Source organism: Anomaloglossus baeobatrachus, chromosome 1 (assembly GCF_048569485.1).
Source record: "Anomaloglossus baeobatrachus isolate aAnoBae1 chromosome 1, aAnoBae1.hap1, whole genome shotgun sequence".
NCBI lineage: Eukaryota > Metazoa > Chordata > Amphibia > Anura > Aromobatidae > Anomaloglossus > Anomaloglossus baeobatrachus.
In genome coordinates, this window is record NC_134353.1 from 866,782,978 (window position 1) to 866,799,176 (window position 16,199).

The 16,199-nt window shown below is 46.4% G+C and overlaps 1 protein-coding gene across 2 annotated transcripts in view; it reads right to left on the reverse strand.

Annotated features, from left to right (window-relative positions):
• Positions 1-16,199, reverse strand: part of ERBIN (erbb2 interacting protein) — a 352,105-nt gene that overhangs the window by 120,652 nt on the left and 215,254 nt on the right. The gene's annotated exons all lie outside the window — the stretch shown is intronic.

Consider the following 16,199-nt stretch of genomic DNA (forward strand, 5'->3'; position numbering starts at 1 on the left):
GCACGTGTGACTGCATTAATCTGCGAGTGACAAGCTGAGATAGCTTGGAGTGCCCATACGGCTGCGAATGCCGGAGCAAAGGACGCGCCGATAGCCTCATAGATGGATTTCAACCAGAGCTCCATCTGTCTGTCAGTGGCATCTTTGAGTGAAGCCCCATCTTCCACTGCAACTATGGATCTAGCCGCCAGTGTGGAGACTGGAGGATCCACCTTGGGACACTGAGCCCAACCCTTGACAACGTCAGGGGGGAAGGGATAACGTGTGTCCTTAAGGCGCTTAGAAAAGCGCTTATCTGGACAAGCTCGGTGTTTCTGGACTGCCTCTCTGAAGTCGGAGTGATCCAGAAACGTACTCATTGTACGCTTGGGAAACCTAAAACGGAATTTCTCCTGCTGAGAAGCTGACTCCTCAATTGGAGGAGCTGGGGGAGAAAGATCCAACACCTGATTGATGGACGCTATAAGGTCATTCACTATGGCGTCTCCTTCTGGTGTATCTAGGTTGAGAGCGGCTTCAGGATCAGAATCCTGATCTGCCACCTCCGCTTCATCCTCTAGAGAGTCCTCCTGCTGAGACCCTGAACAGTGTGATGAAGTCGAGGGAAGCTCCCAGCGAGCCCGCTTAGGCGGTCTGGGACTGCGGTCCGTGTCAGAGACCTCACCTTGGGACCTATGAGTCAACCCAGGAGCACTTTGCTGCTCCAACCGAGGGGGGCCTGGGGTCAATGATTCAACAGTGCCCGGGGCCTGTGTTACCGGCCTGGACTGCAAGGCTTCTAGTATCTTAGCAGACCATTTATCCATAGTCTCAGAAAGTTTGTCAGCGAATACTGCAAACTCCGTCCCTGTCACCTGGACAGTGGTAGCAGGTGGTTCCACTTGGGCCACCAGTGGCAGAGGCTCCGGCTGAGTAAGTGCCACAGGGGCCGAGCATTGTACACAATGAGGGTAGGTGGAACCTGCCGGTAGTATAGCCGCACATGAGGTACAGGTTGCAAAGTAAGCCTGTGCTTTGGCACCCTTGCTTTTTGCGGACGACATGCTGTTGTCTCCTCTGAGTACAATCCGGGAGGGTATATAGCCAAAAACCAACAGTGCGACCGTACAGAGTAACTGTATAGCATATAAGCATGTATATATATATATATACTTCGGCACCCAGGGGGGCCAGCACCTAGAAACAGGTGCGGCTTACCGACCGCCTAAAGCGGTTGTGTGACCACCAGATTCCCTGTCTGGGCCTCCCAGAGCCGTGTTGTCTCTCCTCTCCAGCTTCAGAAGTGCTGACAGGAATGGCTGCCGGCGTTCTGTGAGGAGGAGGGGGCCGTGGGCGTGCCCTAGAAAGTGCATGAATCTGGTGCCCCACGGTGCTCAGTGAGGGGGAGGAGGATACAAAGTATGCTCCAGCCCTCAGCGCTGACGTCCAGTGCAGCGTCCCTCCCTTCCCCTGACTGGCAGGCCCGGGGGCGGGAATATGCGGTACTAGGCCGCAGAAGCCGGGGACTAAAGTTATAAGCGCGGCCGGCAAACAAGCGCGGTCAGCGCGGTAGTCCCAGCGCACTAACACACCCAGCAGTGCTGCAGCGTGTATGACCCAAGCGCTCCATGCGCCGTCCCCAAGGGGACACAGAGTACCTCACAGTAGCAGGGCCTTGTCCCTGACGATACCCAGCTCCTGTCCAGCAGATTCCCCAGGGGCTGCGGAGGGAGCACGGTCCCAGTGCCTGGAGACCGATTAGGATCCCACTTCACCCAGAGCCCTTAAGGGATGGGGAAGGAAAACGGCATGTGGCTCCTGCCTATGTACCCGCAATGGGTACCTCAACCTTAACAGCACCGCCGACCAGAGTGGGGTGAGAAGGGAGCATGCCGGGGGCCCTGGGGCCCTCTTTTCTTCCATCCGATATAGTCAGCAGCTGCTGCTGACTAAATTGTGGAGCTATGCGTGCATGTGTGCCTCCTTCGCACAAAGCATAAAAACTGAGGAGCCCGTGATGCACGGGGGGTGTATAGGCAGAAGGGGAGGGGCTTTACACTTTTAAGTGTAATACTTTGTGTGGCCTCCGGAGGCAGAAGCTATACACCCAATTGTCTGGGTCTCCCAATGGAGCGACAAAGAAATTGGACCATACTGAAATCAGATTTTCATGGATTCATACAAAGGAGAAGACATTTTTTGTTTCAATCTTCCACTCATCAAAGATAAAAGAAACCAACTCGGATCAGTCAGATTACTATAATCAGAGCGTTTTTTTCAGATGGAGAAAACACAGTAATGTGACCCTGGCTTAATATTGAGCATGGAGAACCCCCAGAAGTGCCCTCAATAGACCGGACCACCTGCAGGGAATCTCAAATAACATAAGTTTTCCTTCGGTGTTCATTACATTGCAAATTGTTGCAAACCAAGTACCAAAGGTGTAAAAAAAATTGCATAAATTAGTGCCAAATACTTTTACACTCCAATCTAATCTTGCCTGCAGTCCAGTGATTGGAATGAAGTGACTGTGATAATAGGGCAAAGGAGGCGTTGAGGGACTTGTGCTGCTATTCCTGATGGAGCCAGCTCAATCGAGAAATTAAAAGGGAAACTTAGAAAGGGAAATTACCAGGGGAACTAATGTGGAATTCCCTGATCTTTTTTCTTTCTATAAAAGGGGTTTCCAGTTTTATGTAAATAAAGCTTATTTCTGTTATAATGGAATGTGGCGTAATGCTCTAAAATAATGTGTGATTTATTTTCTCATCACTTTGAATATTTCTCTTTGTTGTTAGTGAAGGGGGAACATACTGTACTTGTTTATATCCAAAGGGCTCGGTGTTTCTGGTTAAAACGGAACCTGTTACCAGATATGGTGACTATAAGCTGAAGCAATCACCAGTGGGCTCTTATATACAGCGTTCTAACATGCCGTATATAAGAGCCTGAGCCCTCCTCAGGGCACATCAAAGTGTGCCTGAGCAGGACCACAATGCCGGCGCGTCTGCATGACATAGGATATGTCATGCACTCCGGCTTCAGAAGAAGGAGGACAATGATGGCCGAAAGAGGAGGCGCCGCACCCGGAGAACGGAGGCACCCATTTGACCAGTCTGCACCGAACCGACCGTTTAGGTAAGTGATTTTTACGTTCTACACAGCAGCCTGGGCTCTTATATACAGAATGTTAGAATGCCGTATATAAGAGCCCACAGGTGGTGGCCGCAGCTTATAGGCCCCAAATCTGGTGACAGGTTCCCTTTAAGTGATATCACTAGTTATGCTTATTGGGTTGGACATGGACTACATGGAAGACACCTATTCTTGGCACTATTAAAGGCTGTTTTCTCTCTAATTTGCATACCTTTCCCCCGGTACCTTTACATGTAAGTCTCACTATACAAAACAGTATCCCGGTAAATGCTGCATCCAGAGTTTAATAAAAATATAGACCTAGTTACACAGCAGAAGTAGATCTCAATGTATCCAGGCTAAACATATTGCTGTAGAAAACTGGACATGTTTTACAGGGATTGTCCAGCAGATTACAATTAACTTATATAGTATGGCAGGAATGATATGTCACCCTCACAGCTCCTGTTCCAACAATTTCTTAGTTCTCAGTGGTTTCTACGTCTGGCCCAAATGTGACATATTGGAAATGGTAGGAAACACTGCCTAGCCAATCACTGACAGACCCGCCTCAGCCAGTGATTGGCTGAGCAGCACTTCCTCTTTGCAAAAGACAGGAGCAGGAAATAGAAACGGGCCAAATAGGGAAATATCAGAACAGGGATATTTTTTAACACGTGTAAGTCCTTCACAAAAAAATATTTTCTTTAAAGTGAACTTGTCAGCAAATTTTGGCAATATACTGTACAGAAAAGGCATGGCCATAAAGGCGCGATTATACTGATTAAATTGATACCTTCTGTGAATGAATCCGATCTGTAGTTATTGTTAAAGCAGTGTTTGAAGATAACTGGGGGTAGGGTCTTCTGCTCCTCGTCCCTTCTGTCTCCTCCTCCTCCTCCCCTCTGCCTCCTGCTCCTCCTCCCCTCTGCCTCCTGCTCCTCCTCCCCTCTGCCTCCTGCTCCTCCTCCCCCTTGCCTGCTTCCTGCTCCTCCTCCCCTCTGTCTCCTGCTCCTTCTCCCCTCTGCCTCCTGCTCCTCCTCCCCTCTGCCTCCTGCCTCCTGCTCCTCCTCCCCTCTGCCTCCTGCTCCTCCTCCCCCCTGCCTGCCTCCTGTGTTTCTATGACAGGTCACTTATTCTTCTGGTCTTCAATACAATAGTGCCGAAAGTGGGGCAGATCGAGATCTCGGCTCAGTGAAGAAGTCCTTAAAGGGTTAGTCCCATCACCAAGATCGTATCCTAATATGTAGTAGGAATAATAATTAAGTTGAAGGAGAAAAGAGGTATACCTATTAAGGGATCACCAGGAGATTATGTCATATAAAGTGAAATTTTATTAAGTACAAAAAGCACACTACAACAATACATGGAGCTTCACACTAGGGGTGAAGGCACACAAAATGAAAATTAAAAACACTAAAAACAACCATCCCCTGGCCAAAGAGATATAGGTAATATATATTGTGTTGCAATAGAGAAATATCATTCAACACCCCTCTTGTAGATGTAAAATGGAGAATGCAAACTGCTAAAAAGCCTACACACAAGTATTCAAAAGCCTGTTCTAGGGCATTGTTAGTGTGTACATTAGGCCAGTCATGTGATTCGGACAACATCGCGGCCGCCATGCAGAAACGCTACATACCACATTGCTGCATTTCCTAAAGCTGCAAGCTGGTGAGTGATTATCTCATTGGTTTATGACTTAAATTTGGCACACTTTTGACCATACATCACCTGTTTTTCTTCCCCTGAGGAAGCCTCCTGTATGGAGGCGATACGCATGGGGTAACCTTGTCAAAGTGTACCACCCCTCTTGCTACATTGGCACTCTGCTATGCCTGTACTCTATTGCATTTTAGGATAGTGAGTATGGGCGGTTACAACACTCTGAAAAGAGTATTGTCATTTTTGTTCGTTTAGCCTGCGCAGCCACAGCACCTTGCGCTTCGGTATCTGTTTGTTCGCATGCTACACTTTATCTTGCATGCGCTGTATATGGACTGTGCCTATCATTTTACCTGGGTGAAAGATATATAAGCTTTGTATGGGGTGCCTATATTTGCTGTCTACTACTATGGTTGTTTATGTGCACACTATATCATACTAGCCCTAGGGTTGGTTTACATTATTTGGTGCCGTCTATATATTATCTAGCCCGGTTAGTCTGCACAGCTACAGCACTCTATGCCTAGGTATTTGTCCTATATGCATGCTATACACTCTATATACTCTATTTTGCAGGTGCTGTATATAGACTGTGCCTACTATAGATAGATAAGCTCTACATGGGGCACCTATACTCGTTGTCTACTGTTATGTCTGATGTGCACATTATATTACGCTAGCTCTGGGGCTGGTTGATATTATTCAGCACCGTCTACATATTCTCTTGACGCCCTAGGAGTGTCCTTTATTTCTGGGGTCCGACTCATATTATGTGGTACCGTTTATAATTCAAATGCTCTAGGATTGTCTTTTTTGCTTGTGGCGCTAATTCATGTGACCTCAGGGGCCTTGCAGTCTTCCTTCACTCCTTTTTGCTACCAGAGGCTGGCCTAATGTACACACTAACAATACCCTGACTGCTGAGACCCTGAACCCCCAACCAACACGTCCCATGTCCAATTAAACACACCGACACCAATGTAACCAAAATATAAAACTTTATTTGAGAGCTTTATCAAAAAACACTCATACTCTCATCTTTTTTGTGGAGGTAGGTCGGTCACAGCAAAGATAACCATAACTATTAGCAACTTCCAAAACGAAGCGTTGTGCCAGGCCGGACTCCCGGCGCACTTCAGCTTAACAAACATACCAGTTTTGGATAAATACCGCTGTGACTTGTAAAATTCACAAACATTAGGGAGGGAGGGTGGGACAGCTTAATCCGGTTCTCACGCAGTGAGGAGAGGCCGGAATCAGGAAGAGAGGGACTTTATATATGGGAAAAAACTATGGAACTCTGGGAACGATCCCATTGGGCAAAATCTATAAGGGGAGGGTGTGTTAAATCGGACATGGGAAGAATGCTTAACCCTGTACTGCCTGGGCACAGCAGTCAGGGTGCATCCAGTTAATTACTGACATGCCCTATAAAAACAGGCTTTTGAATACTTGTGTGCAGGCTTTTTAGCAGTTTGCATTCTCCATTTTACATCTACAAGAGGGGTGTTGAATGATATTTCTCTATTGCAACACAATATATATTAGCTATATCTCTTTGGCCAGGGGATGGTTGTTTTTAGTGTTTTTAATTTTCATTTTGTGTGCCTTCACCCCTAGTGTGAAGCTCCATGTATTGTTGTAGTGTGCTTTTTGTACTTAATAAAATTTCACTTTATATGACATAATCTCCTGGTGATCCCTTAATAGGTATACCTCTTTTCTCTTTCAACTTGCTTATGTTACTGTATACCTGGAGATCCCTGAAGGTGGTGCCCTTCCCTCTTTAACTTTGTAATAATAATAATAATAATAATAATAATAATAATAATAATAATAATAATAATATTAGCAAATCCCTCCAATTAAAAATGTAGTATAGTTCTCCTGAAATAGCCAATTCTCTTACCTCATGTGCAGGGCATTGCAGCTTAGGAATCCATGGCTACTCATATATTGACAGTAAGGGGTACTTTGCACGTTGCAACATCGCTAGCCGATTGTAGTGATGCCGAGCGCGATAGTCGCCGATGCAATATCTTGTGATAATGTTCGTTACGGCAGCTATCGCTACGGCAGCTTCACACGGACTTACCTGCCCTGCGACGTCGCTCTGGCCGGCGACCCGCCTCCTTCCTAAGGGGGCGGGTCGTGCAGCGTCAAAGCGACGTCACACGGCAGGCAGCCAATAGAAGCGGAGGGGGCGGAGATGAGCGGGACGTAAATATCCCGCCCACCTCCTTCCTTCCGCATAGCCGGTGGAGGCAGGTAAGGAGATGTTCCTCGCTCCTGTGGCTTCATACACAGCGATGTGTGCTGCCGCAGGAACGAGGAACAACATCGTACCTGTCGCTGCAGCGATATTATGGAAATGACCGACACTACACCGATCACTGATTTACGATGCTTTTGCGATCGTTTATCGGTGCATCTAGGCTTTACACATTGCGACGTTGTTATTGGTGCCGGATGTGCGTCACTTTCGATTTGACCCCGGCGATATCGCAGTAGCGATGTCGCAACGTGCAAAGTACCTCTAAGTTAGTTGCTTGTGATCATAACCACGGATATCTAAGCTGCAATTCCCTGCACATGAGGTAAGAGACATGACTATATCAGGAGCACTATACTACATTTCTAATTGGAAGTATTTGCTAATATTAATAATTATTACTACACCTACTACATATTGGGATAGGCTCTTTTAGATAGAGATCTCAGCTTAAAGGGGTATTCCCATTTCCACATGTGTTGCCTCCGCTTCCATTTTCTTGAAGGCTAGGCTGTGGATTCAAACTATTCACGCACCGCCCAAGCCAATGACGGTGGTGTAAAATTTCAAAAAGGATGCAGAGCACTGAATAGTCAGCGACTTGTCATAGAAACAGGTGGCAGGAAGAGGGGCGGAGGAGCAGGAGAAGACCCTACCCCCAGTCCTGCCCCAATGCACTGACATAAAAGAAGAACTTAACAAGAAGCACAGATCGAAATCCTTCACCAAAAGGTATCAATTTATTCAGTATAACAGCACCATTATGGACAAGCCTTTACTTTATATAATTAAATTTGCGGGCAAGTTCTCTTTAATCCTAAGGTTTTTCTATCAATGGGGAAAACAGATATCTTAAAATGTTGAGGAAATTAAGCAATGTATATTAACCTGCAGCGCCTCCGCAGTGAAAGTGAAGTATTACACTTTTCTATAACGTACGTTATAATGTGCTGAGTCCTCCAGAAAGAGATCTGCATGGTCTCTGGTTTAGGCTACTTTCACACATCAGGTTATTTCCATCAGGCACAATCCGGAAAAAAACGGGTAAAACGGATCCGGTACCGCAAACGTTTTATCCCCATAGATTTGCATTGTTACCGGATAGTGCCTGATACATCCGATTTTTTACGGATGCGGCAAAATTAAGTAAAGCGGCAGCCGGAGGCAACGTATCTTGTAATGTTTTTTTGTCCGGCAAAAAAAATGCATCGCACCGCATCCGGCCGCTGCGGCGCATTTTTTAATGCATGCCTATGGACGCCGGATGCGGTGCGATGCGGAAAAAAACGCATCCGGCCGCCGCATGCGGTTTCTTCCACTGCGCATGCTCAGTAGCGTGTCGCAACCGGAAAAAAAACGGACGGGCCGCATGTAAAAACGTATGCAAAGGATGCGGTGTTTTCGCCGCATCTGTTGCATAGGTTTCACAGCCGGATTGAGTCGCACTGCTAAAACCGGATGTGTGAAAATAGCCTAATAGATGAAGATCCACAATGGAATAAAACCCCCAACACCTCAGAATTCTATAATGGAGTGTTTTGTTGTTTTTTTTTAAATGCAAACCAGACTTCTATTAAATATATTCACAGTTCCCTCATACATCTAGTATCTATCCCTTGGATCCTTCTCTTTTTTTGAACCTGTGTTTGTGGAATTCTACAAAAGAAACCAGCGGGCACGGAGGGATTTGGTTTTCCTTTTGTTCCCCTATTTCTAAAAGAAGCAAATGAGATTTTTGTTTTTCAGGTATACACATAAATATATAAACGCTCAGCTTGTAAATCCTGACCATGACCTAGAAGACAGGCCATGGCCCAGAAATTACAGATTAGATTTACCGCAGCAGGCATTACTGCTGGCGAGTTCTTAGCTCTTTGTATGCCTTTCTTTCTGGTCAGCAGCTGAATCTTTTCTTCTGTAAATCATCCTGAACAGACGCAGGATTGTTGTTCGGCTGCTCCAATAATAAGCACTGACAAGCGCAGAGAGAACAGAGCAGGAAAACATGCAAAGATCCAAGTGCGTGATTCTGTGGACTGCAAGTTCAACAAACATCCTTATCCCAACACTGACAAAATAATCACGGGTGTGCCCTAATGAGCGGGGGCCAACTGCGGCCAAGGAGGCTCGCTGCCGCGACCGGGCACTGCGACCTTAATGAGAATCAGTGTATATAGGCCGACGCGCTGTATAATACTCCACCTGAAGAGATACAGGAGGATAATGGAGAGGTGGCAACACTTAATCCATATTTACAGATAATGTATCTAATTTATTGCCATCTATTATTGCTTCAGGCAAGCTGCAAACCAAACTCTGCTGCCAGGTAACTAATAGTTTTATGGTGACACAGCTAAAAAAGATATGGGCATGGGAAAACATTACTGCCTCCATGGATACATCCACCAAACACTGGCATGTAGCCCTGGAATAATGCGGAGAATGCTTTGGGTTCAGTCTGCCACCTATATCTTTGTTTGGTTTGGATTCAGACATACATTGTAAAACAAACTCTATTTTCGTTGATATATATATATATATATATGTATATAATAACCCAGAGAGTGGCATTTCAAGTTAGGCTCCCGGTATACAGAGATTACCTTGCCGTGGTTATCGGGTTCACATGCATTGGCAAATACATAAGCTAAATATATCTTTTCTTTCCAAATATTACAATAGCAGTAATATAATACCAGAGTTCCCTTATTCATTGTTAGCATTTTAGAGTGCAGCTGTATGTATTTTGTAGTTATATTGTGTTTTCAGCTAGCACCTGTTCACACCTGTTGGATGTGCAGGTCCAGCTTTTTGATATATTTATAGTGCATTTCTTTCTGATTGAGTACTCCACCCTGTAACCAGGCAGTGTTCACTCCCCTTTATAGCTGGATCCTAGCTGCCCAGACATGGAGGTTTTTAACCCAGATAGAGGCATTTCAAGTTAGGGTCCCGGTATATAGAGATATACCTTGCGTTGATGACCGGGCTCACATGCATTGGCCAATACATAAGCTAAATATCTCTTTGTTTTCAAATATTCCGTTAGCAGTAAAGCAATTCCAGAGTGCCCTAGCATTTTAGCATGCAGCTGTATGTGTTTTGTAGCTATGATAGATATATATATATATATATCTATCTATTTTTTTTTTCATTTGTAAATAAGTTTATTATATCTTTTCATAGAACACCACTGAAGACTTGATATTTTGATACAATGTACAGTAGTCAGTGTACAGCTTGTATAACAGTGTAAATGTGGTGCCCACTAAGGCTGCTTTCACACATCCGGTTTGAGCCGTGCGGCTCAATCCGGCTGTGAAACTTATGCAACGGATGCGGTGAAAACACCGCATCCTTTGCATAAGTTTTTTACATGCGGCCCGTCAGGTTTTTGCCTACTGAGCATGCGCAGTGGCAAAAACCGCATGCGGCGGCCGGAAGCGGGTTTTGCCGCATCGCGCCGCATCCGGCATCCATAGGGATGCATTGAGAAAAGCGCCGCATCTGCCGGATGCGGCGCGATGCGGTTTTTTTTGCCGCACAAAAAAATGTGCCAGGCAACGTTCCATCCGGCCGCTGCATCGGCTAAATCTGCCGCATGCGGCAAAAACCGCTCCATATGCAAGGCCATGCGGCACAATGCGGCACTAATTAAAGTCTATGCAGGAAAAACGCAACCGGCAGCAAAAAAAAAATGGTTGCGTTTTTCCTGCAAAGTGCCGGATTGTGCCGCATAGCAAAAACCGGAGGTGTGAAAGCAGCCTTAACTCAACACACAGCAGCCATTAATGTTAAAACTACTGGCAACAAAAGTTACTACACCCCTTAACTCTCTTGGGCATGGAGTTCACTAGTGATTCACAGGAGCTACGGGATCCTCTTCCATCCTCCATGATATTATGGAGCTGGTGGATGTTAGAGGCCTTATGCTCCTCCATCTTCCATATTTGAGGATGCTCCATAGATGCTCAGTAGAGCTTAGGTCTGGAGACATGCTTGGCCAGTCCAGCACCTTTACCCTCAGCTTCTTTAGCAAGGCAGTGGCAGTCATGAAGGTATGTTTGGGGTCATTATGCTGCAATATTGCTCTGTGGCCCAGTTTCCCAAGGGAGGGGATCATGCTGGTTCAATATGTAACAGCACTTGTTGGCATCCATGGTTGTCTCAACGAACTCTAGCTCCCCACAGCACGCAGTTCTAATGCAGCACCAAACCATGACACTCCCTCCACCATGCTTGACTGTAGGCAAGACACACTTGTCTTTGTACTCCTCACCTAGTAGCTGCCACAGACGCTTCATACCATAGGAACCAAACAAGTTTATCTTGGTCTCAATCAGACCACAGAACATGCTTCTTATTCTGCTTGTCGTCTTCAGCAAACTCTTTGCAGGCTTTCTTGTGCATCATCTTTAGAAGAGGCTTTCTTCTGGGAAAACAGTCAGGTAGACCAATTTGATGCAGTGTGTGGCGTATGGTCTGAGCACTGACAGGCTGACTGCCCACCCCTGTGACCTCTGTAATAATGCTGGCAGCACTCATACGTCTATTCTGAAAAGGAATCCTCTGGATATGACGCTGAGCATGTACACTCAACGTTTTTAGTCAACCTTGGTAAGGCCTGTCTAGAGTGGAACTGTGACGCCCTGGACTAGCCAGGTAGTCACATACATACCAACATACACCCCCCCACCCTAGACAGTTACAACAGTCAGACAAAAACCCTTGTTGCCTCCCTCCAGGGCCTGATGTCCACACCAGGTGGGGCGAAGCCAGGCGGTTGGCCCCACCCACCGAGGAGTTCACAGGCCTGGAGGCGGGAAAAGGAGACAGATGAGTTTTGGAGGTGAAAGTGAGAGGAGTAAAACGTCTGCGTGTGCCTGGGTAGGAGCCCAGGCACTGACAGCAAGGTTGGCAGACGGTGGTGGCCATCTGCAGGAGTTAGTGGAACTCTGCAAAGCCGTAAGGACTGGGGCTGGGCGGTGGCCCACCGGTACCGAACCGGGGAGCGGAGTGAAGCTAAGCACACAGGCAGGGCCATCGGACCCTGACCAGGCTTGGAGCCGCCGTCAATAGTCAAATCCGAGTGTGACAGGAACCCCAGGGGTTACCAAACAACCAAGTCCCGATAGAAGGCAACAGTCCACACCGTGAGGATATACAGCCACCGCCACAGGCTAGAGATCCAAGGGCCAGCGTCTGCGGGCAAAACGGGCTCCTATGGCACCTATACGCCGGGGAGCGGACTACAGGTGGGCAACCACAGGAGTCAGAACATTCAAACAGGTGCAGGGAAAGACAGCCACCATCAGCCGTCCAGGGAGAGCACAACAACACTGCAGCCGGCTGTGGGACCCGTCCATCCGGCCGTTTTGATTTACCAGAGACGCCGCGCTGTCCCTGCAACCCTGCACCCCAGCCATCCAGCCTCCCCTTTACACCACCGGGCCCCGGGATCACAAACTTCCTACACACGGAGGGGACAACATCCTAGCTGCTCCCTACCCTCTCTCCCGGGATCCCCGTCACCAGCAGCGGTGGTGCCATCATCACCACGTCCTGTGTGTGGCGTCACGAACAATCTCCCCCACCCAAACTATCCCTTTTCACTCACGGGTGAGGAGCGTTGCTCGAGTCCCCGGGTCCGGCCCACCTCTCGAGCCACCGAGCAGCAGCAGCCCCGGACCCGAGCGTGGCGAGCGCGTCCCCTCCGCCCGCGACAGAACCTGCCTTGTTAAACATTTACAGTCATATGAAAAAGTTTGGGCACCCCTATTAATATTAACCTTTTTTCTTTATAACAATTTGGGTTTTTGCAACAGCTATTTCAGTTTTATATATCTAATAACTGATGGACTGAGTAATATTTCTGGATTGAAATGAGGTTTATTGTACTAACAGAAAATATGCAATCCACATTTAAACAAAATTTGACCGGTGCAAAAGAATGGGCACCTCAACATAAATGACATTAATATTATGTAGATCCTCCTTTTGCAAAAATAACAGCCTCTAGTTGCTTCCTGTAGCTTTTAATGAATTCCTGGATCCTGGATGAAGGTATATTTGACCATTCCTGTTTACAAAACAATTCCAGTTCAGGTAAGTTTGATGGTTGCCGAGCATGGACAGCCGCTTCAAATCATCCCACAGATTTTCAATGATATTCATGTCTGGGGACTGGGATGGCCATTCCAGAACATTGTAATTGTTCCTCTGCATGAATGCCTGAGTAGATTTGGAGCGGTGTTTTGGATCATTGTCTTGCTGAAATATCCATCCCCTGCATAACTTCAACTTCGTCACTGATTCTTGCATATTATTGTCAAGAATCTGCTGATACTGAGTTGAATCCATGCGACCCTCAACTTTAACAAGATTCCCGGTGCCGGCATTGGCCACACAGCCCCAAAGCATGATGGAACCTCCACCAAATTTTACTGTGGGTAGCAAGTGCTTTTCTTGGAATGCCGTGTTTTTTTGCCTCCATGCATAATGCCTTTTTGTATGACCAAACAACTCAATCTTTGTTTCATCAGTCCACAGGACCTTCTTCCAAAATGTAACTGGCTTGTCCAAATGTGTATTTGCATACCTCAGGCGACTCTGTTTGTGGCATGCTTGCAGAAACGGCTTCTTTCGCATCACTCTCCCATACAGCTTCTCCTTGTGAAACGTGCGCTGTATTGTTGACCGATGCACATTGACACCATCTGCAGCAAGATGAAGCTGCAGGTCTTTGGAGATGGTCTGTGGATTGCCCTGGACTGTTCTTACCATTCTTCTTCTCTGCCTTTCTGATATTTTTCTTGGCCTGCCACTTCTGGGCGTAACAAGAACTGTACCTGTGTTCTTCCATTTCCTTACTATGTTCCTCACAGTTGAAACTGACAGTTTAAATCTCTGAGACAACTTTTTGTATCCTTCCCCTGAACAACTATGTTGAATAATCTTTGTTTTCAGATCATTGGAGAGTTGTTTTGAGGAGCCCATGATGCCACTCTTCATAGGAGATTCAAATAGGAGAACAACTTGCAAGTGGCCACCTTAAATACCTTTTCTCATGATTGGATACACCTGCCTATGAAGCTCAAAGCTCAATGAGGTTATAAAACCAATTTAGTGCTTTAGTAAGTCAGTAAAAAGTAGTTAGGAGTGTTCAAATCAAGAAATTGATAAGGGTGCCCATACTTTTGCACTGGTCAAATTTTGTTTAAATGCGGATTGCACATTTTCTGTTAGTACAATAAACCTCATTTCAATCCAGAAATATTACTCAGTCCATCAGTTATTAGATATATGAAACTGAAATAGCTGTTGCAAAAACCCAATTTGTTATAAAGAAAAAAGGTTAACATTAATAGGGGTGCCCAAACATTTTCATATGACTGTATATGGACTTGGCCACCGTGCTGCAGCTCAGCTTCAGGGTGTTGGTAATCATCTTATAGCCTAGGCCATCTTTATGAAGCACAACAATTCTCTTTTTCAGATCCTCAGAGAATTGTTTGCCATGAGAAGCCATGTTGAATTTCCAGTGACCAGTATGAGAGAGTGTGTGAGCGATAACACCAAATATAACACACCTGCCCCCATTCACATTTGAGATCTTGAAACACTAATGAGTCACATGATAACAAGGAGGGAGAATGGTTAATTTTGCACAATTTTACCATTTTTACTTTGGAATGTACTCACTTTTGTTGCCAGCGGTTTAGACATTAATGACTGTGTGTTGCGTTATTTAAAGGATGATTAATATTATATGGACCTTCTTTGCTCTGCCCTTTTCATGTGATGATGAGTTGAAATAAACCGCAATTGTTATTAACTCTCATGATCGTGGATTTTTCTTCATCACATCAAAAGGTCAGCGCAAAGAAGGTCAAAATAATAATCATCATCCTCATCCTCCTGCTTTTGGATCTACAGCAGCCCTACTTAAAGGGAACCTGTCAGCAGAAATTTTGCAATAAACCTAAAAGATTCCCCCTCTGCAGCTCCTGGGCTGCATTCTAGCAAGGTTCCTGTTGCTATTCTGCCCCATTTAAGACCAAAATAAATACTTTATAAAGTCTTACCTTTTTGTATGCAAATCTTTTTTTATGTACACGGGGGCGGGCTCTCTTGCGTCCGTTAGTCACCCTCCTGCCGCTTTACGCCGTCCCCCATTGCTCATTTCCATAACTGAGGATGCTGCCCAGTGCTCCTGAGGTCTCGCGCATGCGCTGTGCCACTCTCGCGGGACTGTGCACAGTGTGACTGCTGGTGACGTGATTGCGCAGGCACGAGATTATGGGCGGCGCTGTGATTGTCATCAGCAAGTACCCGCCCATAATCTCGTGCCCGCGCTTTCCCCTCTGCCTCCACCGTTCTGTGCAAGCGCTGGCCAGATGAACCCACGTCACCTCTTACCCATCTTTCCCTGGAGCAGGAAATAGATGAGAGGAGCGGAGCAGCACAGCACCGATCGAGAGGAGACGCGGAGAGGAGCTTACCGACGTACACAGAAGAAAAAAAACTGTAAAAACAAACAAAAGGCACACATTGTCTTCTGCAAAGTGAAAAGCACTAAACGTTTTTTTGTTTTTTTTCCCCCAATGTACGATGCAGGCAGAGGGGAAAGCGCGTGCACAAGATTATGGGCGGGTACTTGCTGATGACAATCACAGCGCCGCCCATAATCTCACGCCTGCGCAATTATGTCACCAGCGGTCACACTGTGCACAGTGCTCAGTCCCGCGAGAGTGGCACGGCGCATGCGCGAGACCTCGGGATCACTGGGCGGCGTCCTCAGTTATGGAAATGAGCGATGGGGGGGCGGCGTAAAGCGGCAGGAGGGCGACTAACGGACGCAAGAGAGTCCGCCCTCGTGTACATAAAAAAAGATTTGCATACAGAAAGGTAAGACTTTATAAAGTATTTATTTTAGTCTCAAATGGGGCACAATAGCAACAGGAACCTTTCTAGAATGCAGCCCAGGAGCTGCAGAAAGTTTATTGCAAAATTTCTGCTGACAGGTTCCCTTTAAATGTGCTATATCATTTTCACCAGGTGAGCCCACCTAATATTATTAACCTCTGATGTCTTTGCCTCTGTGGATTGGATGGGTTGTTATAGACATGTGGTGAGAATTTTATGT